This window comes from Megalobrama amblycephala, linkage group LG1 (genome assembly GCF_018812025.1).
Source record: "Megalobrama amblycephala isolate DHTTF-2021 linkage group LG1, ASM1881202v1, whole genome shotgun sequence".
Taxonomy (NCBI): Eukaryota; Metazoa; Chordata; class Actinopteri; order Cypriniformes; family Xenocyprididae; genus Megalobrama; species Megalobrama amblycephala.
The window spans coordinates 30,070,159-30,083,191 of record NC_063044.1 but is presented as its reverse complement, the minus strand read 5'-3'; positions in this window follow the sequence as shown (position 1 = coordinate 30,083,191).

Sequence of the window (13,033 nt, the reverse complement as noted above, 5' to 3'; positions counted from 1 at the left end):
ACAACGCCCACTACTCACACACACTCTGGCATTCACAGACAGTTAGCAGCACTTTTATTTTACAATGACTTATTTTTTTTTCTATTTTAGGCAGAAACTAGATATTTAACTTCATAACTTGTTAAATATCGATATTTTTTTTTTTTTTTTACATAAATGCATCGCTTTGCTTCAGAAGGCCTTTATTAACCTCCTGGAGCCATGTGGAGTACACATTTAAGATGGATGGATGTGGATGGAAGCACTTTCTTCAGCTCACACTCATGACCCCTGTTCACTGCCATTATAAAGCTCGGATGCGCCAGGATATTTATTAATATTTATCCGACTGTGTTCATCAGAAAGAAGAAAGTCATATACACCTAGGATGTCTTGAGTGTGAGTAAAGCTTGGGATAATTTTCATTTGAAATTGAACTAATCCTTTAATAACTCCAAAAACTCGATAGCTTTATGGACCAGCAATCCCGAAACTGCTTATAAGTGGACATGGCAATACTGCAAGAGCATGTTCTGTGAAGCAGCTTTTCCAAGCATAATGCTTAAGTTAAAATTGCTGAACATAAAGAGTCCTTTGTCACTGTGATATTTCTTTGGTCAGAATAGTGGATACCAAACACGTGAGACGTCAGAACGTTGCTATGGTTACCACGGTGTCAGTCATCATAGTGAGTCGTGTTCCATACACACATGGAATGACAATTTAGGGGACTCACTTCTGCATTTAAATGCAGCTGTCACCCCTGAAACTTTACAGTGTGTACATGGCCATATAGTTGAATGTTTGCTTTCACCAAGCATGACTGATATGCAGCCACGCAGATGTAGCTGGGGTTAGCGACAGCAGTTAGAAGAAACTAAAACTTCTGTATTGTGTAGATTTCGAGTTGAGTTGATCAATCAAACACAGAGCAGCAGGCATTCATTCATCTGGATCTTTTATTCTCACTCCTGATACAACACACAAACAAGCAGCCTCTTTCAGTGAATTGCCCTTAAATTCTCTCCCCCATGCGGTTTCAATACAAAAAGAGAAGATGAGGAGAAAATTTATAAAACTTAAATTGAGCGAAAAATTGCATTAAACAAGAAAATATAAAACATGAAACATACCTAGTACAACACACAAACAAGCAGTCTCTGTTTGAGTGAATTGCCCTTATTATTCTCTATAAAAAAATTTAATTACAATTTAATTGGAATGAATATACAGTATCTCACAGAATTGAGTACACCCCTCACATTTTTGTAAATATTTTATTATATCTTTTCATGTGACAACACTGAAAAAAATGACACTTTGCTACAATGTAAAGTAGTAAGTGTACAGCTTGTATAACAGTGTAAATTTGCTGTCCCCTCAAAATAACTCAACACACAGCCATTAATGTCTAAACCGCTGGCCACAAAAGTGAGTAAACCCCTAAGTAAAAATGTCCAAATTGGGCCCAATTAGCCATTTTCTTTCCCCGGTGTCATGTGACTCGTTAGTGTTATAAGGTCTCAGGTGTGAATGGGGAGCAGGTGTGTTAAATTTGGTGTTATTGCTCTCAATCTCTCATACTGGTCACTGGAAGTTCAACATGGAACCTCATGGCAAAGAACTCTCTGAGGATCTGAAAAAAAAAAAAAAAAAGAATTGTTGCTCTACATAAAGATGGTGTAGGCTATAAGAAGATTGCCAAGACCCTGAAACTGAGCTGGACCATACAGCGGTTTAACAGGACAGGTTCCACTCAGAACAGGCGTCGCCATGGTCGACCAAAGAAGTTGAGTGCACATGCTCAGCGTCATATCCAGAAGTTGTGTTTGGGAAATAGACGTATGACTGCTGCCAGCATTGCTGCAGAGGTTGAAGGGGTGGGGGGGTCAGCCTGTCAGTGCTCAGACGATACGCCGCACACTGCATCAAATTGGTCTACATGGCTGTCATCCCAGAAGGAAGCCTCTTCTAAAGATGATGCACAAGAAAGCCCGCAAACAGTTTGCTGAAGACAGGCAGACTAAGGACATGGATTACTGGAACCATGTCCTGTGGTCTGATGAGACCAAGATAAACTTATTTGGTTCAGATGGTGTCAAGCGTGTGTGGCGGCAACCAGGTGAGGAGTACAAAGATAAGTGTGTCTTGCCTACAGTCAAGCATGGTGGTGGGAGTGTCATGGTCTGGGGCTGCATGAGTGCTGCCGGCACTGGGGACCTACAGTTCATTGAGGGAATCATGAAGGCCAACATGTACTGTGACATACTGAAGCAGAGCATGATCCCCTCCCTTCAGAGACTGGGCTGCAGGGCAGTTTTCCAACATGATAACGACCCCAAACACACCTCCAAGACAACCACTGCCTTGCTAAAGAATGTCTCCAGACCTAAACCCTATTGAGCATCTGTGGGGAATCCTCAAACGGAAGGTGGAGGAGTGCAAGGTCTCTAACATCCACCAGCTCCGTGATGTCGTCATGGAGGAGTGGAAGAGGACTCCAGTGGCAACCTGTGAAGCTCTGGTGAACTCCATGCCCAAAAGGCTTAAGGCAGTGCTGGAAAATAATGGTGGCCAGATAAAATGGGCCCAAAGTGTTAATAAATTGGACATTTTCACTTAGGGGTGTACTCACTTTGGGGCCAGCAGTTTAGACATTAATGGCTGTGTGTTGAGTTATTTTGAGGGGACAGCAAATTTACACTGTTATACAAGCTGTACACTCATTACTTTACATTGTAGCAAAGTGTAATTTCTTCAGTGTTGTCACATAAAAAGATATAATAAAATATTTACAAAAATGTGAGGGCTGTACTCACTTCTGTGAGATACTGTATATATGGAAGAGGAGGAGACAAAATGAGAAATTGCAGCAGTCGTCCGTGAGGAGCAGCAGCTTTTACTTTCGTTTTGTGTTTGTTTATTAAAATGCTGAACGTTCACCAGATCTCGCCTCCTTCTTCCCTTATCAACGAACTTTGTGACAGACAGCTATATGAGATATATGAACATGAACATTTGTGTGTCAATTTTATTTAACAATACCTATATTTAACAGTATCATTTCTATATCTGTTACACACAGTCATTCATTGTCTGTGGATGCGCAACATCTCGCTATGATTTCTGACCCATATGTCTCTTTTAACCGTTTTGATCATGGCTTCTTTGAAATATTCAGCAACCGTCGTCTCCTTATTTTGTAACAGTTATAAACCTGTTAACATGTTTTTTGTGTGTAATTGTACTACTCTCCATGAGGGGGGCAACAATGAGCTATACTCCCAGGTATAAAAATTATTGTAAAGAGTAGAAGAAGTCGGATTCGTAATGGAGGGACTAAGCATGGCTTATGGCTCCAAACAATCACTGGTCCTGATTGAGAAACTGAGTTTTATGCTCAATCGGAAGTAAGCATTGTTTCTTTTCTTGTATTTATTGAATGTTTACTGGTTCATTTATGTGTAGTTATTTTCCTAATGTGATTTATTTTATCTAATTTATAGAAGGACTCCACATTCTGTGGGATTTATCCTTTTGCTCATATGCCTGTTGTTTTTGACCCATGTCAGAAAGATGACACAAAAGTGGGGTTAGAGGCTATGAGTTGATGCAACTGCAGTGGATCCTTAAACCGGATTTTGCCACTTGGGAATTAAGAGACTTTGGTGAGGACTGATATTGACACTAAGGAGTACAGGTTGCACTGGGAAACTTTTGGATGCCGTTCTTGAACATTGGTTTTCATGGACATTGATTCATGTGCTGTGGTGAAGGAACATTCATTGTTATAAACATCAGAATCAGAATCAGAAAGAGCTTTATTGTTAGGTATGTTGTTTACACATACTAGGAATTTGTTTTAGTGACAGAAGCTCAACAGTGCAACAGAGTGACAACGACAAGACAAGACACATAATAAAAAGAATAAAATAATAATATACAAATTTACAAGATAGACAAAGTGCAAAAAAAGCAAAAAACAATGTATATTATAGACAATTGTATGTACAGTTATGTGTGCAAATTGAGAGATAAATAAGTGTTTTAAGTAAATAATGTGTAATAGTGTTGTGTGTTCCGTGTTTGTCAAGTGTTCATGAGATGGATTGCTTGAGGGAAGAAACTGTTCCTGTGTCTGGTCGTTCTGGTGTTCAGAGCTCTGTAGCGTCGACCGGATGGCAACAGTTCAAAGAGGGAGTGTACTGGATGTGAGGGGTCCAGAGTGATCTTCTTTGCCTTTTTTCTCACTCTGGATAAGTACAGTTCTTGGAGAGTGGGGAGGGTTGTACCAATGATTCACTCAGCAGACCGGACTACCCTCTGTAGTCTTCTGAGGTCAGATTTGGTAGCTGAGCTGAACCAGACGGTAATTGAACTGCAAAGGACGGATTCGATGATGGCAGAGTAGAACTGTTTCAGCAGCTCCTGTGGTAGGTTGAACTTCCTTAGCTGGCGAAGGAAGTACAACCTCTGGTCCGTGTACGTTTTGATAGTTTGTTTTGCATTTTGAGATGAAATAAGCAGAAACGAGAAAACGGTAGTTTCCCGTTTTTTCGTTTGTTAAAAAAACGGGAAAACGAGATTTTGACTCGATTTTCGTTTTTTTCGGGTCACGGATAGAAAACGGAAACACGACTTCAAAACTCGTTTTCCACATGTGGGCGGTCATTACACGCCCCTTTCAGACGATTGGTCTATCAAATCTGAGCCAGTGACGTCATCTTCAGTTCGTTCAACAAAATATTAGTCCTCTGCTGCTATATCAGTATATGTCATATATCGGCTTTCTTCTGTGCAACCTAACGTGTATTTCACAGAAATATGTTTGCACAGATAAAAAAGTTTAAAAAACCTACAGTAAATTTAATTAAGTCTGTTTTTAAGCTGTCATTGTGTTTTTAAAATGTAAAATGTAAATGCCTCTACATCTGTTACCAAGCGCATGACATCCTTTGGGCTACCACCGATCAGTAGGCTATAATAATAGACTATTCTCTATTATAGATCTACTGCACTCATTTTTTTTTTTTTCTTATTTTAATGTTTTGTTTACATTTTATACATTTAAATTCAATCATTTAGCAGACGCATTCCTTGCAGTAGACTATGCAGTCATATTAGAAAATAGGCTATCCACTAGGTGGCAACACCTCATAACGGTATCACAATCGGGGGGCTTTTTTAGTTTAGCTTATAAATGGCCATGCAGATTTTCTCTCTTAAATTAAACACTTTTATGAACACAGTGAACATTATGATATGCCACAGTTTACTTGCTATCCTCACTTTTTCTGTCTTTCCTTCGCTTTTGAATGAATTAGCTATAAATGGCCCTGAACATTTTACTTTCAATTTCGATTTAACGGCTATTGGCGATTCTGCGTCAATTGCTTTAGTGGACAACAGCAAAACAAAAACTCTCGTATATTAAACATAGAACTTTTATTATCTTTGTAATTATTTTATTATCTTTTATCATCTTTGTAATTAGGCCTATGTTGTTTTGTAAATATTCGTGGCTTAAACAGCGGGAAAATTTACTGTACAGTTCTGTGGATGTTTTGAAAAACTTAAACTAAACGAAAATTATTGTAGCCTTGTCAATATAATTTCTGTTTTTTCCCCCTGACTTTCAACTGATGCGATCATCGTTTCATTAACCGACAAGATTATATTAAATTAGAATTAAACGAAATTTGATAAATGTCTGTGAATCATTAAAAAAAATCCCAGGGGTTTAGTTTTAGCCTACATGAACAAATAGCAGAATAAACAACAGAACATGAGGATTCATCATCATCACGCACCTGCAGCGCTTCTGTGAACGGAGAACAAAGCATTCGATTATATAAAAGGAATAAATATCCTATGTCTATGCGCGAAATTTATTTCACTTGAGTAATTAACATATTACCAAAATGAAAGGGGAAAAAATGCGACAATATGAGTGTCGGTTAATTTTTGAGAAGTTCACAGAAAGGAAACCGAGACGGCAGAAAATTTCTTTATTTTACGAGCAATGTTTTGTTTTTATTGTGAGTGTACAAAAATAATAGGCCTATTTAACCCTTCACAGATTCGAATGGTGTTACATATATTTGACCATAAATGTCTGAGTATTTTAAGTTGTTTCCGCTTTTATAAGAAAATTCAAGTGAACGCGTCGGCGCTTCACGCGCACAACATCAGTTTTAGTAACTTGACATCACAGCCTGTTAATTGTAAAAATAACATACATTCAACCAAATATATAAAAAGTTATACTGCTCATTTTAAGTAGTCTGTGTATGCTACAATAAAAGCGTTTAAATAATAAATATAGTTTAGCCTCCAAATCGTGCATATTGAAACATTTGGATTTGTGTCAAATTAGAGAGGTAGTTATAACGGTTTCTGTTTCAGTTCAGCTTTAAATTAATTCGTTTTGGCTTAACATTTATATATTATTTTTGTCATAACTAAAATAGCTATGTAGCTGTAATTTTGATCTTTATGTTTGATCTTTACATATTCGCTCAATCTTTTAACCAAATGGTTATTAACATTAGCCTATATTCAGCAGGCAATGTTAGGCTATATAAAATAAATAAATAAATAAAGAGAGATAAGCATTTGTTCGTTTTTCAAAATTGCTTACACTACGTATTTATTGTGATTTATTCTATTTATTCAAAATAGAATAAAATAAATACTGGAGTTTTTTTTTTTTTTAATCCGTGCTTCTCATCCGCTCCTCTGTGTATGGGCAGTTTCACTATGCATATTAAACTACAAACAGCATTACAACAGTCTGTGTGCGGATTAACATTCTGAAATAATTATTTCTGTGAAATACGCGTTAGGTTGCACAGAAGAAAGCCGATTTATGACATCTACTGATATAGCGGCAGAGGACTGTTATTTTGTTGAACGAACTGAAGATGACCTCACTGGCTCAGATTTGATAGACCAATCGGCTGAAAGGGGCGTGTAATGACCACCCACATGTGGAAAACGAGTTTTGAAGTCGTGTTTCCGTTTTCTATCCGTGACCCGAAAAAACGAAAATCGAGTCAAAATCTCGTTTTTCCGGTTTTTTTAACAAACGAAAAAACGGGAAACGACCGTTTTCTCGTTTCTGCGTATTTCATTTCAAATTGGAAAACAAACTATCAAAACGTACACGGACCACCTCTGCTGGGCCTTTTTCACAATGGACTCGATGTGGTTGTCCCACTTCAGGTCCTGGGAGATGGTGGTGCCCAGGAACCTGAATGACTCCACTGCAGTCACAGTGCTGTTCATGATGGTGAGTGGGGGGAGAGCAGGGGGGTTTCTCCTGAAGTCTACGATCATCTCCACTGTCTTGAGCGTGTTGAGCTCCAGGTTGTTAAGACTGCACCAGACAGCCAGCTGTTCAACCTCCAGTCTGTAAGAAGACTCGTCACCGTCCTGGATGAGGCTGATCAGTGTGGTGTCATCCGCAAACTTCAGGAGCTTGACAGAGGGGACTTTAGAGGTGTAGTCGTTGGTGTACAGGGAGAAGAGCAGTGGGGAGAGAACACAGCCCTGAGGGGCGTCGGTGCTGATGGTGAGGGTGCTGGATGAGAATTTTCCCAGTCTCACTAGCTGCTGCCTGTCTGTCAGGAAGCTGGTGATCCACTGACAGACAGAGGTGGGCACGGAGAGCTGAGTTAGTTTGGGCTGGAGGAGTGATGGGATGATGGTGTTAAAAGCAGAGCTGAAGTCCACAAACAGGATCCTCACATAAGACCCTGGTCTGTCCAGATGCTGGAGAACATAATGCAGTCCCATATTGACTGCATCATCCACAGACCTGTTTGCTCGGTAAGCAAACTGCAGGGGGTCCAGTAAGGGTCCAGTGATGTCCTTCAGATAAGCCAGAACCAGTCTTTCAAATGACTTCATGGCCACAGACGTTAGAGCCACAGGTCTGTAGTCATTTAGTCCAGTAATTTTGGGTTTCTTTGGGACGGGGATGATGGTGGAGCGTTTGAAGCATGAGGGGACTTCGCACAGCTCCAGTGATCTGTTGAAGATCTATGTGAAGATGGGGGCCAGCTGGTCAGTGCAGGTTTTCAGACAGGCTGGTGAAACGCTGTCTGGGCCTGGTGCCTTTCTTCTCTTGTTCTTTCTGAAGACCTGGCGCACGTCATCTTCACTGAACTGAATTGCAGGTGTGGGGGAGAGGGGGGTTGTTGAAGGTGTTAATGGTGTTTTTTCAAACCTGCAATAAAACTCATTCAGATCGTCTGCCAGTTGTTGATTCTCAACAGAGCTGGGGGATGGTGTCTTGTAGTTGGTGATATCTTTCAGACCTTTCCGCACTGAAGCTGTGTCATTAGAAGAGAACTGATTCCGAAGTTTATCAGAATAATTCCTCTTTGCCACTCTGATCTCCTTTTCCAGTGTGTATTTGGCCTGTTTGTACAAGACTCTGTCCCCTTTTCTGCGAGCATCTTCTTTGGCCTGACGGAGCTGGCTGAATTTTGCAGTGAACCAGGATTTGTCGTTGTTGTAAGTTAAATGACTCTTTGTAGGAATGCACAGATCCTCACAGAAACTGATATATGATGTAACAGTCTCTGTGAGCTCGTCCAGATCGGTGGCAGCAGCTTCAAAAACACTCCAATCAGTCCATTCGAAACAGGCTTGTAAAGCCCGCTCTGTTTCGGTGGTCCATCTCTTTACAGTCTTTGCTACAGGTTTAGCTGATTTCAGTTTCTGCTTGTAGGTCGGTATGAGATGAACTAGACAGTGATCAGAGAGCCCCAAAGCTGCCCGTGGGACAGAGTGATATGCATTATTTATTGCTGTGTAACAGTGATCCAGTGTATTACTGTCTCTGGTTGGACAAGTAACATGCTGTCTGTATTTTGGAAGTTCACGTGAGAGAATCGCTTTATTAAAGTCCCCGAGAATGATTAGAACAGAGTCCGGGTGTTGTTGCTCGCTCTCTGTGATCATATCAGCGAGTATCTGTAAAGCTGAGCTCAAGTGCGCTTGCGGAGGAATGTAGACGCTCACCAGAATGAACGAGCAAAACTCCCGCGGCGAATAGAACGGCTTGCAGTTAATGAAGAGTGTTTCAAGATCTGGACAGCACATCTTCTTTAACACCGTTACATCTGAACACCACCTTTCGTTGATGTAAAAGCACGTCCCGCCGCCGCACGATTTCCCCGTTGATTCTGTGTCGCGATCTGATCTAAACAGCTGAAAGCCCGCTGACTTAACACGCTGTCCGGAATGGCGTTGTTCAGCCAGGTTTCCGTGAAGCATAGAGCAGCCGAGTTCGAAAAATCCTTATTTGTCCGGGAGAGCAGAAGGAGTTTGTCCGTTTTGTTGGGCAGAGAGCGGAGATTCGCCAGATGGATGCTAGGCAGCGGCGCTCTTAATCCGCGCTGTCTGAGCTTCATGAGGGCGCCGGCGCGCTTCCCCCGTCTGCGTGTCCTGAAGCGTCTAAACAGCGCTGCCGCTCCGCCGACTACAACATTCAACAAAACGTCTGAATAATCGAAATCCGGTAAAAGATTTTGTGGTGTGTACTGCCGAATGTTCAGCAGGTAATCCCTGGTAAAACTGATGGTGTTTGAAAAACAGAAAACAGGAAAAACTAACAAAAACAGAACAAACACTGAAGAGCTAAGCACTGTGGCTGCTATGCGCAGCGCCATCTTGATCTCAATCATCATCAATCAACATCATCATCATCATCATCATCATCATCATCATCATCTCACCACCACCTAAAAACAGATAAGATTTTCATTTCTGTGCTGCTGGTTATTGATTGGTGAAAAATGTATGTTTTTTTGTATTGGGTATAAACGTGTTTGAAAGATAAAAGGATGTAAATGAATGAGAAACATTTATTGTGGGTTTACTGATCACAGGTTTTTGTCAATGCTTGCCAAGTTAACATAAGTTATTGTTTTTCTGTCTAGTTAGTAGTTCCCTCCCTTTACAACAGATATATAATTAATACTTTTGTGGGATCAAAGTAATGGTTATAATTTTACAAGATTTGAAACATGCAGCCCCATGACTAAAAATTGTTTTTAAAGAGAACCCCTGGTTTTAAGACTTGTATGGCTTAATATAACATAAATAATGTTTCTTACTGAAATATGTAGTAGAAAACCCATGAAAGATTTATGATTTATACGAATATATAAAATCCATGACATATTTGGACAATGGGCAGTGCCATTTTGTTTGCGTTCTATGTCGATGACGTCATGGTTGCACTCTGTCAGCTACTTACATTACTCTTTGGCTATTTTTACTGCAACACAACTCGGAATATAATATACGATGCCACATTGTGCAGCTTTTGGTTGTAATTTTCAGTCGATGAGCCACGAGAGAAGCGATGTAAGTCTTAACTGCTTTACTAGTGATGATAGGAGGAGAAAAGAATGGGAAGTTGTGAATGTGGACGAATAAAAATTCCTAAAGATCCACGTTTTTGTTCTCTTCACTTTAGCCCTGGTGCCTCTGAGGCTTTTAGTAGACCACAGAAGAAAGAGCTTACAGTTGCCGGATATAAGTGTATGCTTTAATCAAATGCCGCGCCTGTCGTGGAGACTGACGAGGTAAGCTTATAACACTTTGAGAGAGACTATTGAGACGCTCGCGTGCACTGTGATGCACGAGATATCTGTGATCGCATAAAACAGTAGCATCTTCTCAGCGTGTTTAACTGTGTGTATACATTCAGGTGACATATCAGACGATTTTTACACGCATACAACAATAATTTGAATAGCCACAGAGACATTGCATGTCTTCGATGTTTTCATCCTCACTAATTTTACGCTCTGGCTCAATTTGAAAAGGCTGATTGTGTTTTAAAAGGAACCCCGCAGATATTAAAGGAACACTCTACTTTTTCTGAAAATGGGCTCATTTTCCAACTCCCCTAGAGTTAAACAGTTGAGTTTTACCATTCCTCCATTCAGCCGATCTCCGTGTAATGAACCCTGGTTTGTTTATTGTTTATTTGTGGTCTCTAAAATATTATTATTATTATTATTATTGTATGTTTACATGTATATGATTTAATTTTGTTCAATGTATTTGGGTGTGGTTTGAAGACTTTTATTTTGGTAGCATATCCGCTGCACTTAACGGATATAATGGCGCACACACCTTATGGTGATAGATACAAACGCTTGCGCTGTGTAAGGCACGGTGACCAAGGCAAGGTCTTACAGATTCTACAAACTTTAATCTTAGCTCCTGTAAAGGGGAACAAGGTAACTATCAAGTCACAACTTTTTTGTATGTGGTTTTGTTATAAGATTGTTTATTTTGTTAGTTTGTTTGGTTTATTTCTCGTCTTGTTTGAATCTTTCAATATTCATTTTATTTTTTTTCTAGCTCTTACGGTGCGTTGTGCGTTGTTGTGGCTACGGAATGAGAACAATAAACAATGAATCATCAGTGAAAGAGTCGCGCATTTTATTGGCCAGGATGCTACAGTAAGAGCTTGCCTCGTCGATCTGGTGACCCTCGTCGATCTGTTTGATGGCTTCATAAGATTATTCGTTTGTGGAAGAAGGTGCATCATTCCTTTGACTTTGATATTGTTCGCGTTGAAACCAGTGTGCGCATCATGGATGATCAAGGTTCGACTACGCGGCTTAGCTCAATGTGCGGAAGCCAAATTGACTTGCTGCATATTAGATGTGAAATATTGCTATATTATTTTGTTCTTTTGAAATGTAAATACAAAGGGAAAATGTCGAAGTCAGACAATGATGATATAATGAGCAAAATGATGATTGTGTTGAAACTCAAAGTGAAAGCTTACATCGTTCAAAACGCGCTCCTGTACCTACTGAGAAAATGCTATCATACCAAGAAGAATTGCAGAAAAAAGAGAAAAAGATTACTCTTTTGTATGATAAATGGAAAATTAAAGCCCGTAGCATTCGTGAACGACTTAAAACTGATGTTACAGTGACACAGTTAGCTATGTTAATTGATGATTTGGAGGGAGCAAAAAATAAGGTTCTGAATGTTTATGATGAAATTAGGCAGCGAACATTGCTAGATCATCAATATGCACACTCAATTTTTTGATCAACTGTTTCACGTGTCAGTCAAGTGTCTAGTAAACTTTCCAGCCAATGCTCCGTTGTTTCAAGTTTAGCAGCTAAACGAGTAGATGCTGCTGCCGATTTGGCGGCTAAGCAAGCTGTTTATGATTCTTTGTTAGAAGAAGCAAAGCATAAGGAAAGGATACAGCAGCTGGAAAAGCAGCATAAAAGGGCCGTTGATGCTGAATTAAGAGTTACAGCGAATATAAGCACAAAAAGACTTGAAAGCTGCACAAGTCAAATTAGAAGTGTATGATAAAGAGATTGTTAAAGAAACCCTGGGTTCATCTTCAGATTGTGGCAAGGTCAAAGAGGAGTACGAAACTCCAAGTAAATCTTAAAAATAAGCAAGGTGCGTCTCAGAACTTGACTCAAGCAGATCTAAACGTTACAACTTCTCAATCAGTATCAGGAATGCCCATCTCAGCTTCAGTCATTCAAGACAGTCTAGCTATGAGTCGATTGCCAGTGCCTGAACCTTCAGTTTTTACAGGAGATCCTATTCGATTTATTGAGTGAAAATCCTCATTTATTGTACTTATTGAAAGAAAATGCATTTCGTCTGCTGAAAAGCTGTTCTATCTTAAGAAGTATGTGAGCAGCCCTGTCAGTAAGGTTTTGGAGGGTGTCTTCTTTAGAACTGATGATGAAGCTTATTCTGATGCCTGGCATAAATTGAACTGTCGTTATGGACAACCGTTTGCCATTCAAAAGGCTTTTAGAAAGAAATTGGCTAATTGGCCTAAAATTCATTCAAAGGATACAACAGGTCTTCGAAGCTTCTGACTTCCTCAGTGCATGTGAAAATGCTATGCCTCATGTTAAGGGCCTTCAGATTATGAATGATTATCAAGAGAATCAAAAACTCACTCAGAAATTGCCTGACTGGGCAGCCAGTCGATGGAACAGTTACACAAGCCCTCAGTCAAAATCAAGAGTTTCCA